The following is a 17,999-nucleotide window of genomic DNA, read 5'->3' on the forward strand; positions in this document are numbered from 1 at the left end:
TGCGGCACTGCGCGTGCACGGAGCAATGTGCTGTGACACCTTATATGAGTGGTGTCTTAACTAGTACTATTCCTATCAGTTTAATCCCTGTTACGTCCCCTATCCGGGGACGTGTGTCGAATTGATTAATCATTGTCGAATTAACCACATCCTGAAATATTTTGTTCTGAGCTCTGTATTTGCTTTGTATTGGAATTGATGGGGATTTTTTAAATTGTCTGCATTATTTCTAATAAACTATTAAGAGACTTTTATTATGATTTTTTTTATTTTATGTATTAAAAACCCACCCATACAACTTTAAAAAAAAAAAAGTTTTTTTTCTATGAAAAAACATCCAGCCGTCCCGATCGCTTTTGGTCTGATCATAATGAAGCAACGGCCTTATCATCTGGGGTGTGGCAACATTGCCAACACACTCATAGAGGTGATGATCGCTTCATTGTGATACGCAAGCCCCTTCACCACAACAAGGTAACGATCACGAAAGGGGAATTGACACTTGTATGTGCCTTTTTATTTGTTTTGTTTTTGCAGCCACAGTGCAGCACCAGAGGCCAGGAAAATTAGGCATGTACACATGCCTGAAAAGCAATGCTATTGTTGCAGCCGCTGTTGTAGCAGCAGCCGGAAAAATTTATGTTTTCAAGGCAGAAAGGTGACTAAAACATTGCGGCTTGAACCCTAGTTGGTGGCGGAGAATTCACGAAAGTCATCCGGTATGCAGACATCAAATACAGCAGCATGGGGACCATTTTAAGGCCAAGGCATGTCATCAGGCCTTTTGTTAGTTAAATGTATCCCCTACTGTCAGTCCCTTCGGGATCCATGCCTCATTCATCTTAATGAAGGTGAGGTAATCAACACTTATTTGACCGAGGCGACATCTTTTGTCAGTGACAATGCTTCCTGCTGCACTGAAGGTCCTTTCTGACAGGACACTTGAAGCGGGGCAGGCCTGAAGTTCTATCGCAAACTGGGATAGCTCAGGCCACAGGTCAAGCCTGCACACCCAGCAGTCAAGGGGTTCATCGCTCCTCAGAGTGTTGATATCTGCAGTTAAGGCGAGGTAGTCTGCCACCTGTCGGTCGAGTCGTTCTCTAAGGCTGGATCCCGAAGGGCTGTGGCAATGTGTAGGACTGAAAAAGCTCTGCATGTCCTCCATCAACAATACATCTGTAAAGCGTCCTGTCCTTGCCGCCGTGGTCGTGGTAGGAGGAGGATTACTTTCACCTCTTCCCCTGTTAGATTCCCGTTGTGCTGTGACATCCCCCTTATAAGCTCTGTAAAGCATATTTTTTTGTTTGGTTTTGAACTGCTGCATCCTTTCTAACTTCCGGTAATTTGGTAACATTTCGCCACTTTCTGCTTATACCGGGGGTCTAGTAGCGTGGCCACCCAGTACAGGTCGTTCTCCTTCATCCTTTTTATACAAGGGTCCCTCAACAGACATGACAGCATGAAAAATTTGCACATGGTTGGATGCCGAGCTACTCATTTCCCTTCTTACGCTCAAACATTTCCTTTACAGACACCTGACTGTGGGCAGATGAGATGGAACTGCTGAAGGTGAGAGGCGGAGTGGCGGTTGGTTGAGAGGGGGCAAGGAGGACAGCAGTGGTTGAGGTGGCTGAACATGCTGGACCAGGAGGAGGATGGTGGCTTTGAGCTTGTGTGCTGCTTCTACTCATCATCATGTGTTGATCCCATAGGAGTTTGTGATGTGCGATCATGTGCCTTCGCAAAGCAATTGTACCTAGGTGGGTGTTGGATTTCCCACGACTCCGTTTCTTTTGGCACAGGTTGCAAATGGCATCGCTTTTGTCAGAGGCAGACACACCCAAAAAATGCCACACTGCTGAGTATTGCAATGACGGCATTCTGGTGGTGGCAACAGCATGCGTTGATTGGCGTGCTGTCTGGCTGACCCCGGGTGCCGATACATGCTGTCTGACTGTGCCACTAGCTCCTTGCGATGACCTCCCCCTGCTTCCAACTCATCTCCTCCTTCTCTCTGTCTCCCCTTCTGAACTTTCCCCCTCTTCTTCTTCTCTTCAAACAGGCACCCACGTGGCATCCATGGACACATCGTCATCATCAACCACTTCACTTGTATCTGACACCTCAGCAAAGGAAGCAGCAGCGGGTACAACATCATCATCATCATCATCATCATCACACTGTACGTCCATGTGTGTAATGCTGCCTGACTGAGACATATCCCTGTTATCTACATCCTCTGGCAATAATGGTTGCGCATCACTAATTTCATCCAACTGATGTGTAAATAACTCCTCTGAGGGATCAAGTGAAGCGGCTGTGGTGGTGGTGGCGGCGGCGGGGGGGGGGGAGAGTGGTAACTTGAGAGCAGGTGACCAAAGCTGAGCTGGAGGAGGATGGTGCGTCAAGGTTCTTAGCGGAAGCTGTTGAAGATTGGGTGTCCTGTGTAAGCCAGTCAACTATTTTCTCTGAATTTTTGGGGTTCAGGGTACGTGGCCTCTGAACACTGGTCATTATTCCAGGGCCAGTGTAAATCACAGCACCACGAACACGACGGCCCAGCGGCGTGGCCTGCCTCTGCCTGTAATTTTTTATTAGATAAGTGTTACTATGCGTGCAAGGTACTGTGCCACCCTATATAAGTGGTGGGCAGTGGGCACAGTACAGTCTGTGTGGGCCTGACACACACGGGCTTGCAAATGTGATTAGATCACAGAAAAATTTTAAATATAATTTTTTTTCCCTGCAAGGTATTTGAGTGAATAAAACCCTGTAACGGTATGAGTGCAGGCCTAGCCACTAGCCAGTGGGCACAATACAGTATGTGTGGGCCTGACACACACGGGCTTGCAAATGTGAAGATGTCACAGAAATTTTTTAAATAGAATTATTTTTTTCTGCAAGGTATTTGAGTGAATGACACCCTGTAACGGTATGAGTGCAGGCCTAGCCACTAGCCAGTGGGCACAATACAGTATGTGTTGGCCTGACACACACGGGCTTGCAAATGTGTTTAGATCACAGAAAAAATTTAAATATCATTTTTTTTCCCCTGCAAGGTATTTTCTGTCACACCCTGTATGAATGGTGTGCACACAGTGCTGTCTATGACTGAGCCTGCAGTCTCTCACACACGGGCAGCCAGGCAACTGCAATATATAGATAGATAGAGAGAGAGAGATAGATAGATAGATAGAGATATATAAAAATAAAATAAAGCACACTGATGTACCAGCCCTGAAAAGGGCTTTTTGGGGTGCTGTCAGGACGCTGTCCTTACAGCATATGAGTCTGTGGACACAGAACAATGCCCTAGCTAACGCTTTCCCTATTGAGTCAGCAGCAGCTACACTCTCCCTCCTCTCACTGTGAATGCAGTTTTCGAATGAATCTAAAATGGATGCTGTCCAGGAGGTGGGAGGGTCTGGGAGGGAGGGTCTGCTGCTGATTGGCTGGAATGCGTCTGCTGACTGTGAGGTACAGGGTCAAAGTTTTCTCAATGATGAAGTTATGGGGGGCGGACCGAACATCGCATATGTCCACCCACAGCGGCGAACGCGAACAAGCTATGTTCGCCGGGAACTGTTCGCTGGCGAATAGTTCGGGACATCACTACGTGCAGACAGTATACGATAAAGATGTAACCAATCGCAATTGGGAGTCGGGTGATGAAGGGGCTTCATCATCATCATCGGCAGAAGAGGGAGGCAGCTTGCGTGTGAGGCAGCGGTGGAGCCAGAAAGTCGGTAGGTGGGTGGGAGTCAGCAGGATGGCAGCGGTGGGAGGTCGGCAGCCAAACGTACCCGAGGTAGACCACCCGCTTCGCAGGAGCTTACTGGCCCGAAAAGTAGCGGTGCAGGAGTTCACAGAGGCAGTGGTAGTAGCGGTTAGTCAGTGCAGAGTGTTGGTGGTAAAATCATCTACTCGGCGGTGTGGCAGTTTTTTGTTAAGCCGCCGGTGGAGGTGAACATGGCCATTTGTCGAATCTGTGGGCAGTAGGGTAAGCATGGCCAGGGTACCAATGTTGTTGGCACCACGGCACTGAATCAACATAAAGTGTCCTGGGAGAAACGTGACTCCAATCTGGTGGTCCAGCCTGCTGCAGCAACCGCCAAAAGAAGCTGTCTGTCCTTCCCATCATCTGCTGGTCCTAATGCTCCTACTCCTCTTCCTCCTCCTCCTAGTCAGTAATTCCATCAGCAACTGATCACCGAAGTTATTGCCAAGAGACAACAGTATGTGTGCACTCAGCTGAACGTGCTCCTGGCCAAGTTGCTGATACTGCAGTCCTTCCCTTTCCAAGTGGTGGACTCTTCACCTTTTCAGAGAATTGATGGCTTGTGCCGAGCTAAGGTGGAGAGTCCCAAGCCGTAATTTCTTTGCCAAAAAGGCAGTACCAGCCCTGCACACATATGTAGAACAGAAGGTGGGCCAGTCCTTGAGCTTGTCAGTGTCTGCCAAATTGCACAAATCTTTGTGTCATCAGCAAAAAGACACACCTTACCATCGAGGCCTTCTGCAATTTCGCTGATAAAGATATTAAACAATATGGGTCCCAGAACAGATCCCTGAGGTACCCCACTGGTAACAAGACCATGGTCTGAATATACTCCATTGACTACAACCCTCTGTTGTCTGTCCCTCAGCCACTGCCTAATCCATTCAACAATATGGGAGTCTAAGCACAAAGACTGTAATTTATTGATAAGCCTTCTATGTGGGACCTTTTCAGAGAATTGATGGCTTGTGCCGAGCTAAGGTGGAGAGTCCCAAGCCGTAATTTCTTTGCCAAAAAGGCAGTACCAGCCCTGCACACATATGTAGAACAGAAGGTGGGCCAGTCCTTGAGCTTGTCAGTGTCTGCCAAATTGCACGACAGCGCCGACTTGTGGAGCTGTAACTACGGTCAAGGACAATATATGTCCTTTACGGCTCACTGGGTAAATGTGGTTTCTGCCCATCCAAACCAGCAACTTGACCAAGTGACGCTGCTTCTGCCTCCACATTCTCACGCCGTTGCTCCTGCGACAATGTCTGCCTCTTCCTCCTCATCCTCTGCCTTGTCCTCAGCCTCCACTGCAGGGACAATTCACAGTGCCCCACCAGCATACCACATGCAGCTCTGCACCTAGTTTGCCTGGGTGAACGAAGTCACACAGTGAAGGAACTGCTCCGCGCCCTTCAGCAAAAAATCGAATCCAGGCTTTCTCCACGAAAACTCAAAATCGGAACCATGGTGACTGACAACGGGAATAACATTGTGTCGCCGCTGCATCAAGGAGGGCTGAGCCATGCACCCTGCATGGCGCACGTGTTCAATCTAGTTGTCAAGCATTTCCTGAAGTCTTCCACCTATCTGCAAGACATCCTAAAAATGGCCAGGGAACGTTGCATGCACTTCAGCCACTCGTACACCACCAAACACACTCTCCTTAAGCTACAGCGGCAGAATGGTGTCCCTCAACATACTGTAGGCTGATATGCGACGTGTCCACCCATTGGAATTTCACCCTCCATATGTTAGACCAACTGTACGAACAGAGAAAAGCCATAAATTATTTTTTGGATGATATAGGTGGACAGAGGTACTCCTCTGTGTAACTTCGATGATAGCCAGTGGCAGCTCATGCATGACACCTACCGTTTGCTCGTGCCCTTTGAGGAGGCCACTTTATTTGTCAGTCGCCAGGACTACGGGATTAAAAACGTAATTCAACTGATTCATATCCTGGAAAAGATGCTGGTAAATCTGGCTGGTCTGGGGACTGGAGACGTGGTGCCTACATCACATAGAAACATAGAATGTGTCGGCAGATAAGAACCATTTGGCCCATCTAGTCTGCCCAATATACTGAATACTATCAATAGACCCTGGCCCTATCTTATATGAAGGATGGCCTTATGCCTATCCCATGCATGATTAAACTCCTTCACTGTATTTGCAGCTACCACTTCTGCAGGAAGGCTATTCCATGCATCCACTACTCTCTCAGTAAAGTAATACTTCCTGATATTACTTTTAAACCTTTGCCCCTCTAATTTAAAACTATGTCCTCTTGAAGCAGTTTTTCTTCTTTTAAATATTCTCTCCTCTTTTACCTTGTCGATTCCCTTTTATGTATTTAAAAGTTTCATCATATCCCCTCTGTCTCGTCTTTCTTCCAAGTTATACATGTTAAGGTCCTTTAATCTTTCCTGGTAAGTTTTATCCTGCAATCCATGTACTAGTTTAGTAACTCTTCTCTGAACTCTCTCCAAAGTATCAATATCCTTCTGGAGATATGGTCTTCAGTACTGCGCACAATACTCCAAATGAGGTCTCACTAGTGCTCTGTAGAGCAGCATGAGCACCTCCCTCTTTCTACTGGTAATGCCTCTCCATAAACACCCAAGCATTCTGTTAGCATTTCCTGCTGCTCTATGACATTGTCTGCCAACCTTTAAGTCTTCTGAAATAATGACCCCTAAATCCCTTTTCTCAGATACTGAGGTTAGGACTGTATCACAGATTTTATATTCTGCTCTTGGGTTTTTACGCACCAGGTGCATTATCTTGCACTTATCAACATAAAATTTTAGTTGCCAGATTTTTGACCATTCCTCTAGTTTTCCTAAATCCTTTTCCATTTAGTGTATCCCTCCAGGAACATCAACCCTGTTACAAATCTTTGTGTCATCAGCAAAAAGACACACCTTACCATCGAGGCCTTCTGCAATTTCGCTGATAAAGATATTAAACAATATGGGTCCCAGAACAGATCCCTGAGGTACCCCACTGGTAACAAGACCATGGTCTGAATATACTCCATTGACTACAACCCTCTGTTGTCTGTCCCTCAGCCACTGCCTAATCCATTCAACAATATGGGAGTCTAAGCACAAAGACTGTAATTTATTGATAAGCCTTCTATGTGGGACAGTATCAAAAGCCTTACTAAAGTCTAGATAAGCGATGTCTACTGCACCTCCGCCATCTATTATCTTAGTCACCCAATCAAAAAAATCTATAAAATTAGTTTAACATGATCTCCCTGAAGCAAACCCTCGCTGTTTTTCATCTTTCAATCCATGGGATTTTAGATGTTCCACAATCCTCTCCTTAAGTATAGTTTCCATTAATTTCCCCACTATTGATGTCAGGCATACTGGCCTATAGTTGCCCGATACCTCCCTACTACCTTTCTTGTGAATGGGCACAACATTTGCTAATTTCCAATCTTTTGGTTGGTTAAATGAATCTGTTAATGGTTTTGCTAGTTCACCACTAAGCTCTTTTAATAGCTTTGGGTGTATCCCATCAGGCCCCTGTAACCTATTTGTATTAATTTTAGACAGCTGACTTAGAACCTCTTCCTCTGTAAAGACACATGCATCAGAATATTCACTAGTCTTCCTTCCTAATTGAGGTCCTTTTTCCTTCATTTTCCTTTGTAAAAGCTGAACAGAAGTATTCATTGAGGCAGTCAGCTAGTTCTTTATCTTCTTCCATATACCTTCCTTGTTTGTTTTTAATTTGGTAATTCCTTGTTTTAGTTTCCTTTTTTCATTTATGTATCTGAAGAATGTCTTATCGCCTTTATTCAATGACTGAGCTAATTTCTCTTCTGCCTGTGCTTTAGAAGCTCTTATAACTTGCTTGGCCTCTCTCTCTGCCTAATCTTATACATTTTCCTGTGATACTCTTTTTTTTTCTTTTTTTTTTTTTATAATTACTAAATGCTATCTTTTTGTTTTTAATGATTTTGGCCACTTCGGCCGAGTACCAAAGTAGTCTCTTCCTTTTGTTGCTTTTACTGACAAGCCTAATGCAATTATCTGTTGCCTTCAATAGTTCCACTTTTAAGTAGTCCCATTTCTCCTGGACTCCATTGAAACTGTTCCAATCTTATAGGGACTCGTATACCACTAATCTAATTTTAGAAAAGTCAGTTTTTCTAAAATCTAAAACTTTTGTTTTTGTGTGGTGTGACTCAGTCACTGTACTTATAGTAAACCACACTGACTGGTGATCACTAGATCCCAAGCTTTCCCCTACAGTAATATCAGATAACAAATTCCCATTTGTGAATACTAAATCTAAAATGGCCTCCTTCCGGGTTGGCTCCTCCACTACTTGCTGTAGAGATAATCCCAGTAGGGAATTTAGAAAATCTGTACTCCTGGCAGAACTAGCTATTTTGGTTTTCCAGTTTACATCAGGAAGATTAAAGTCTCCCATAATGATAACTTCCCTTTTCAATGTCATTTTAGCTATTTCCTCAACTAGTAGATAATCTAATTCTTTGACTTGGCCAGGTGGTCTATATATCACACCTACACGAGTTACCTAATGATTATCAAGCTGCAACGTAACCCAAACAGACTCTAAATTGGCCTCGCTAACTTGTATTAAATTAGATTTTTTTGCTATCTTTCACATACAGGGCCACCCCTCCCCTTTCTTGCCTTCTCTGTCTTTCCTATATAGAGAGAACCCTGGTATTGTTATATCCCAGTCATTGCTCCCATTGAACCATGTCTCAGTAACAGACACTAAATCTATATTCTCAGATGCCATTATAGACTCAAGTTCACTTATCTTTTTCCCTAAACTGCAAGCATTTGTAGAAAAGACTCTGAGCTTGCCATTTCTTAACCTCTTCTGGCATTGTTCCGGGGGGCAGTCGGACTGCTGGATTATCACTCTTTTGCCCCCCTTTCTTAGTTTAAATGCTACTTAGCAAATACTTTGAATTGTTCACTGAGGAATTTTGTTTCCTTGAGAGAAAGATTCAAACCATCTATCTTGTACAGTTCTTTTCCATTCCAACGAGAGCTAACATGAGACACAAACCCTTAGTTCAGACACCATTTACCAAGCCATACATTGAATTCCTTAATGCGCATCTTTCTGTCATGCTGAAGGTTATGCACAGGCAAAACTGCAGAGAATGAAACAGTTGATGCAACCTCCCGTATATCATTACCAAGTGTGTGAAAAGCTTCCTTCACCTTTGAAACCTTGTTGCAAGCCAGGTCATTTGTCCCAAGATGGACAATAACATCCACCTCCCATTCCTACTTTGCTTGCCTAACAATATTAAGGATGTGTCATCTGTCCCTGCTAGCAGTAGCACCAGGGAGACATCTCACAAAACAATTTTCCTCAAACTTCCCACCTCTTATGATAGAATCGCCCACCAACAGCTGCTTACTATCAGTCCTCACCTTATCCTTTTTGTCTTTGGCTGCAGTCTTGCATACTTTAGGCATAGAAGATGATTGTTCCTCACCCACTGTGCCGGAGACATCCTCCATGTTGCTATTGCACTCTGAAAGTGCTGTAAATGATATATGGAGAGCCACAGACTGTGGGACATGTCTTCTATCAACAACTCTAAATCTACCAGAACCTGCAGTAACCCATCTTCCATTTCTAGGGGGCCTCTGTGGCAGTGGCATTGCAACGTTCCCAGCCTCACGGCCACATGAGCCCTGTGGGAGCTGAACTGGAGGAGGAAGAGGAGGAAAAGGAGGACATTGGTGCACAAGCAATGTGTAGCGAAATGGGCGTTTTTTCCACACAAGTGACAGGAGAGGAGGAGCAGGAGCAGAGGGAAGAGCATTAGGAAGATGAGGCAGATGACCCAGACATGGTGTGGCAGTATGCAGTGGAGATGGAGGCAGGGAGTCTCTGAGTTACTTGTGTAAATGGCAAGTTTGCCCTGGAAAAGCTGTCCTGCCCGGCCAGTAGTGTGGCCTCAGAGCGGATGTTTAGTGCGGAGGGAGCCATAATTATCCCAAGGAGACCTCGCCTTTCCACCCAAAATGTGGAGAGACTGATTAGATCATCCCTGCTGCTTCACCCAAACCTTGAAAAGAGACTGGTTTCTTCTGGCTACCTCCCTCAGCTACTTTTCTGATGCTGCCACCTGCCTGATGCCACACATCTGATGCCATGTTCTCCTTCTTACACCCACTATTGTCAGCGGGTACTGTTAGTGACACCCACCTCCACACTATGTCACTCTGTGATATCCTGATGCTGCTGCCACCTCAACACTATGTCATCTTGCCACTCTGTGGCCTCCTTATGCTGCTGCCACCTCCACACTGTCACCTTGCCACTCTGTGGTCTCCTGATGCTGCTGCTACCTCCACACTATGTCATTGGGCCACCCTGTGGACGTCTCATACTGTTCCCACCCTCCCCACTTCATGACTGGGCCACTATTTTGCCTTTTTGGCTTGGTTGATATCATCATTTATTTGACCCTCCTTCTAATCTGTCAGAAGGAAGGAACATGAGACACACAACAAATCCTGTCTGTGTAGCAGCTGTAAGGTCTATATGGTCCTATCAGAATTGGTTTATGATTTGGTAGCCAAAAGCATGAATGGGTACAAAACACAAAAGACATGCAAATATTCCATTCACGTGTCATCTTTGTTTTGGATCCACTCCTGTGTCTTGTTTTTTTTTTGTTTTGTTTTTTTGGGCATTAGCAATACTGATGGATTACTGACCAAATGCTGACCGAATAAAGGCGGATGCTCAACAGACAGGATCCGTTTCTTAGGGGGGTTATTGTTCTGATGGATCAGAGGAAGGGCAAAATAATCAGTGATGTCAACACAAACTTACTGCTGACACCCTCTCCACTCTGTCAGGGGGGGGGCTCGACTTGTATAATCGTTTAATAGAACAGGTTCTGTAGACATCTATGTGGAATCAGCTGATGACAGTGTAAAGGAAGTGCGCTCTTTCACGCTATAGTAGGATCTTGGGCCTCTGCATGGTACTTTATACCTGACACTAACATCGACCTGTAAGGTGGAATTCACATTTGAGTTATTTGGTCAGTTTTGGCCCCGTAACTGCCCAAAGAAGTGAAGTATGCAGTGATTTTAAGAGCGACACCTGTCATCTGCGTGTCATACTGACTCGCAGTATTGTTTCACTACCACAGCAGACTCACTATGCATGTTGCTGCAAAGCACAGTGTTCTACACCACTATACAGGCTCTCTGCATCCAGAAAATGGCAGTTTTTTTTACGCAATTCGCCACAAATTAATTTGAAATTCGGCAAACCTACCAAATCGGAATTTTTAAGAAATTCGCTCATCTCTAATACTCACCTTCTCTATTTGCATGTGAGGAGGCCATGGTGGCCATCTTGATTGAGAAAAGGGTTATGGCCACCACGTTTCCCAAACTTGTCCACATGTGATTTCTATCTGTGGGGAAACGGAAAGTGTCCACTAACAATCCGCATACCCTGGATGAACTCAAGGAAAACATCACAAACACTATCTCATTCTTCAATGTTGAAGAGCTGCAAGCAGTATCAGCCCACATAATCTGATGTGCCCAAAGATGCATAGATGTGAATGGAGACCACTTTCAGCATCTTTTGTGAATTGCTCATTCATCTTGCCATACTATCGCTGCAGGCAGGCTACTTTTTATTAAGCCACCCTGCTGCTATTACCCACATTCTGTCTTTGGGTCTTTCATTTGGAACATTTCCGTAGCCCTGACATATTTGGGCCTCTCAGATAATATTGTGTGCTACCTTGTTGATTGGTGTAGTAATCGCGTATATGCTGGTTTGAGTATATTTAATAACCCCCCCAAATATTTACACAATGTGGAGATGGAAATGAAAGTGAACGAATTTAGGCCTAAATTCATTAATACTCACTGTAAAGTAATTGCCATAGTCTGAGTATTGCCATACTGATCACTTGCTGGTTTTATTAAACTGAACAAGTCCCAAAATGTTTAAATTCCAACAGTGTGGAAATGGAATTCATGGAAGCGGGCAATTGAGGCCCGACTCTCAATTTCCTGTTATCACTCACAGGAAAGTTGGTTCTCTACCCTTTGTTTTGCTTTACTACTTATCTCCTATATGCTGTTTTTTTTGTTTTTTTTTTATTGAAGTTGAACCCCCCCCCAAAAAAAATATTTAAATAAATAAATTCTAACCATGTGGAAATGGGATTCATGAAAATGGACGATTGAGGCCTTAGGCTAGATTTCTCATTATCGCTCACAAGAAAGTAGGTGTCCTAGCCGATGTATTGCTGTATTGATCACCTATATGTTGGTTTAATTAAATTTATTAAACTCCCCCCCCCCCCCCAAAAAAAAAAAAAAAAAAAAAAAAAAAAAAATTGGACTGAACTGTGTGGAGATATTAAAAGGATTTTGCCCTAATATTTCGTTCTCATTCACTGATATATACAGTCATGTGAGAACCTTTCTTCTTCCTCCTTAGTGCTTTTTCCCACAACATTTGCACTAAAATGGTACTACATCAGTGGATACGTCCGAAACAAACATGAAAATATTTGGGTTTGTGTGCCGTCTGAAAAATAGCAAAGTTTGGACTGGTCCTGGTTCGGTTTGAACTGGATCGCTCATGCTTAATTGAGAGTTGAAAATTAACCTCCTTTGCCCATTTTTACCCCCAGCATCGTTTCAGGGGAAAATGGGGAAGTCCCTATATACATTAGAGTATGAGATGGGGCATACGCATTATGGAATTGCCCTGCAGATTTGCATGTGGAAATTCTGCAGCATTTTAGAGTGCCAGCAATATAAATAAGATTTTGAAAAATTTCACACTGCAAAAAAAATAAAAATCTGCAGCATAAAATGACATAGGATTGTTGCAAATTTTGGCACACATTTCCACTATGGATTTCACCTTTTGCAATGCAGAGGCTGAAATTCACAGCAAGTTAGCACTAAAATCTGTGACAAATTTACTTTACTGTGAGTTCATAAATTCTCTTCCTCGGGACATACCTTTTTAGATAGTCAGTCTCACGGAAATCAGGTTAGAATGCTGAAAATCTAATGTGTATGGGAACCTTTAGGCCAAAAGTAGGACCAAGAAAAGATAAATTTAAGGGTGTTCTGCACAGATGTTCTATGTAGAGCTGTCGGTGGGGCATGTGCTGCAGAGAGGCCTGAACTTCGAGGGCATGTTTTTTTTTAAATAGAAACAAAATAACATATATTACGGAAATGCTTTTTAGAAGATTTGTAATGATTTTCAAGGAAATTCTTTGAAGGTTTAGGTACGCTTTAAGTGTCATTCCCTGCAAAAATTACTAATGTACCAAAACATTTGTCAGAAATGTTTACATACCCAAATGTTATTATTCCAGAGAAACTCCAATGTCTTCTACTAGGCCACAACTAAAGCGTGGGCTAGCCAAGAAAATAAACTTGGTTCTGTGGTTGCAGATGCACCCGGGTCTTGATGTCTACCTTATAATATTACATATGGTAGATGAAGCATTATAAGATGGCACATTGGTAGATGAAACATTATAGGATGGCACACTGTAGATAGAGGAGGGTGCTACATATTTATCATTAGTGCCCAGGGGTTACAACGTACAACGTGATAACCAAGCAGCACTGTCATGTCACATGGCAAGGAAGCATAGCAAATACTACGTCAGCATACCAAATAACATCTGCATTGAGTTTGTATGTTCTCCCCGTGTTTGCATGGATTTCCTCCGGGTACTCTGGTTTCCTCCCACAATCCAAAGACATACTGATATGGACCTAAGATTGTGAGCCCTATTGCGGACCGGTTGATGCTAATGTCTGTAAAGCGTTCCGCAATATGTCAGCACTATATAAGTGAGTATAATAATAATATTAATAATAATAATAATAAAATACTATGACTGCCAACCACTGCAATGATTGAGAACACTTGTTCTTTAAGGCTACTTTCACACTCGCGTTTTGTGCGGATCCGTCATGGACGGATCTGTTCAGATAATACAACCATATTTCATCCATTCAGAACAGATCCGTTTGTATTCTCTTTAACATGGCCAATACGGATCCGTCTTGAACCCAATTTAAAGTCAATGGAGGACGGATCCGTTTACTATTGTGCCAGATTATGTCAGTGAAAACGGATCCATCCCCATTGACTTACATTGTGTGCCAGGACGGACATCAGACGGACACCAAAACGGAATGGAGACTGAACTGATGCAAACTTTTGCATTCTGAGTGGATCCTTTACCATTCAGAATGCATTAGAATGCAAACTGATCCGTTTTGGACCGCTTGTGAGAGCCCTGAACGGATATCACAAATGGAAAGCCAAAACGTGAGTGTGAAAGTAGACTAATTCCTGTAGCATAGTCATATTTTATTTTACATTATTCTTGTTCTAGTCGGTTTGTGTAGAGTTATCCCTGGTGTACATTTATAGTCACTATAAGAAATTTCTATTATTGTAAAGTAGGGGTTGGAGCTACGGTTTCATAATGGTGACATCAACCACTTATTTTCAAGCAGTTTCACATAAGCATCCTGGAATGTGCATACCGTATCTTTATGGATTTTATTAACCGACATACCATCCTTTATGGAAGCACAAAGGCCATGCAGGGAATTGGGCAGGGAAAAAAAAACATTTTTCAATTCTAGGTACAGTACATTCTCATTAGCAGAAACATTTCCTGAGAATGAGCTCGCTATTTGGTATGTGCTAAATAGACCATCAAGTGGCAAATCGGAGCAATTTCAATGAATGCGGTTTATACAAAGTCAATTAGGTCTAATGTTTTTAGATCAATAGTAAAAATAATCATGAAATGTGGTTGTAATATTGGCATAGCACAATTTTCCTAGGCAAAAATATGTAGAGATGAAGTGGTGGTGGTTAGATTTGAACAACTCTCAAGAAATATGTTACGTTCATTGTATTTGGCTGTTTTTGAATTGTGTTTATCTTGCTACCCTCAGAGGTATACTCTGTAAAACTATCATTATCCTCATTGTCCTCATTGCTATGTCATCATTTTATGAACTTTTACATGTACTATGTCATATACACTGCTCATCCATCTGCTTAATATTGTACAGGTCTTTAAGTTGCTTGTCGTGCATCAAAACATTTCTAGCTTGTCCAGGCATGGATCCACAAAACCACTGAAGGTAGATGTTTGCAGGAGATTCTAATTTAATTTGGTGGGGCCTCCATGGACTTGTTTTTAAAGCATATCCCACAGACTGTGAACTTAGCAATTTGGAGGCCAGGTCAACACCATGAACTCTTTGTCATCTTCCTCAAACCAATGGCAGCAACAGAGCTCAGTATCCCTGTGCAAGAACAGTATTTGAGCCAATATCTCATCGTAGAGCAACCATTTATAGTTTTCCAGCAATTCACCAGTAATTGTTAGTAATAAAATTCATTAACCCAGGCATTTCCATGCAATCCAATAAATAGTGGGCAGCTGTTTCAAAGGGGTTGGCTGGTCTCCTGTATTGATGACCTATGCTCAGGTTATAATTACAGCTGCTGTGTCCAATTCATATGGGCACTGCAATTTTTGTCATAGAGCTGATCGCCTGAGGTGCCGGATGTCAGACCCCCTACAATCTAATATCGATGACCTAATCAATGTAGGAAGCTGGCCAACCCCTTTTGGGTTTGGTACGTGATATGTGATAAACTAACATCCACATCAATACCAGTAAATATGGATTTAGCCTCTTAAGGACACAGGGCGTAATCAAAACTGAGTGCCTTCCGAATTCATTCGGCAGGCACTCTGGCACACCGCGTAGGGGGGGTCCTGTGACCCCCCCCCCCCCCCACACACACACACACACACACACATCGCCGATCACAGCAAACTGCAGGTCAATTCAGACCTGCGGTTTGCTGCGTTTACGGGTTATTCAGGTCTCTGGTGACCCGATAACACGGAACAGGATGGTGATCGGTGGTGTGATAATAATACACCACCAATCACCATCCTTAGATCCTGTGAGATGATGGTGACATCACCTCAGAGGATCTCTTCTGATTGGCTGCACTGGCGGGTGGGGGTTAACTCCCCCGTTCTCTCCTCTCCTCTATTCGGCCATTGGACTTCGCAGAGCGAATAGTCTGCTGCCCTATCTCCAGACTGCACCCCCTGATCTGTGCCCAGCACCCCCTCTTTCGATCCTCCACAGTGCCATCTGGCACTAAAAGGTAGGTTAGGGACAGGGTAGGGAAAGGTTTAGTTCAGGCAGGGAGACTTTAGGGAAAGTTAAGGTTTTTAGTGTTGCATCATCCTCTTAGAGCTTCTGGGGTCTACAGCATGGCTGTGTGACCCTAGACCCCCCCCCAGGGGTGCTGCAGCTTGCCCCCTTGCCCCCCCTTCACCCTTTCTTTGGGGCGCAAGCTTTTTTTTTTGCGTACGCTCACAGTGGCCTGCACTATTTAGCGTCCAGCCACTGTTAGTGCATCGCCCACCCCACCTCTAATTAGCTTCGGACGGCTGATCAGCGAGTTCGAATTTTATTTATTTTTCTCTGTTAGGTTTAGGGAAAAGTCTGTTAACACCCGTGATCCCCCACACACGCACGCACACACACACACTCCCCTATGGCCCGCCGGACGTTCTCGGCCTCCGAGTCCGAGAGCCCCCTTTTGTCATCCGCGTCCTCCTCATCATCAAGCGAAGATGAGCCTCCAAGGCGGCAGAGACGCCACCATGTGGATCGAGGGGACCCCCATGCTAGGGACCCTGTGGCCCACCCTAGTACGAGCAGCTCTGGGGCCCACCAGGTCAGTCCACCTTGTATATCTGACTGTAATGGCATCCCACTACAAGTCAGTTCACTCACCCCTCTTCTTCTACCCGGTAGCGTGCATATGTCTGCAGTTTTTCTTAAGAGCTGTTGCTGCGTTGCTCGGGGACCACCTTCTTCCGGTTTCTGTTCGACGTCCCACATGTTCAAGATGTCTCACGTGATCGGAGCCTCGGAGCGTCCCACGTGACCTGTACTTTGTTCGATTTGCTTGATTCGAATAGTCTGTTTTCCGGAGTCGTAACCAACCTCCGTACATGTGATTATTTAAAGACTGTTTCTATTGGTCTTTCCGCAACAGTCTATTAATAGTTGCAATGCTGTAAGACGTCTTCTTAATATAAGGATCTCATCCACTCCTGTTATACGCGTTTCGGGGTTGCGTACCCCTTCCTCAGTAGCTGGTTTATGAGATCCTACATTGCTTCCTTATATACCCATATAGGTTCCGCCCTTTGATCTAATTAAAGTTCCCTATAAGATCTGGTCAGGAACTCGTGGAATGTGGAATTTATATCCTTCACTATTCATATATAAAAATATTCTTATACAATTTTCATACGATTTTAAATGTTATGCACTTAATTACAAAATTATCACATTATAAATATGCTTTCCTACGATTATAAGTTAATAAGATTATTGTCCGCTTATAAATTTTCTTTCCTCTCTTTAAAAAATGGATTGTCTCATATATAAAATACATATATTCTTTAAAAATGTGCTTAAAATTCAGATAAATAACATAATACTATGATACATCTGAAAATTATCTATCTAAGAGGAACCGCCATGGGCACCAGGTTCGCCCCCAGCTATGCTAATTTATTTATGGCGCAGTGGGAGGACCAACATATAGCGCCAAGGATGGGGATGAACCTGGTGCTCTGGTGAAGATTCATAGACGATGTTATCTTTATATGGCAGGGAACAGAGGATGAGTTGTCATTGTTTTTGAATGATATAAATTAAAATGACAGCAATATAAAATTTCAGCTCGAGTGTTTAGTAATAAAACAGATTGAATTTCTGGATCTGACTATCAAAGTGGAGGAAGATAAGCTAATATGCCATACATACCAGAAAGAAGTAGCCAGAAATAGCTATATTCTATATACAAGCTGCCATCTACCAAGATGGCTGCTAAATATTCCTAAGGGGCAGTTCAGAAGGTTGAGACGTAATTGCACAAAGGAAGATGATTATATTAGGGAAGCTTCCGTTATGAAGGAGCAAATCCTTAATAGAAGTCCAAAATATGAATAGAGAAATGTTCTTTGAAGAAAAAGAAGCTAGCTCACACATAGATAAAAAAAAAACGGATGATCTAATGAGGATTATCCTACCCTATAGTGACAGTATAAAAAAATTGAAACCATTCA

General features: G+C 43.6%; 1 protein-coding gene across 3 annotated transcripts in view; it reads left to right on the forward strand.

The window, feature by feature from the left end:
* INPP4B (inositol polyphosphate-4-phosphatase type II B) overlaps window positions 1-17,999 on the forward strand; it is a 700,458-nt gene that overhangs the window by 38,273 nt on the left and 644,186 nt on the right. The gene's annotated exons all lie outside the window — the stretch shown is intronic.

Source organism: Bufo gargarizans, chromosome 1, assembly GCF_014858855.1.
Source record: "Bufo gargarizans isolate SCDJY-AF-19 chromosome 1, ASM1485885v1, whole genome shotgun sequence".
NCBI lineage: Eukaryota > Metazoa > Chordata > Amphibia > Anura > Bufonidae > Bufo > Bufo gargarizans.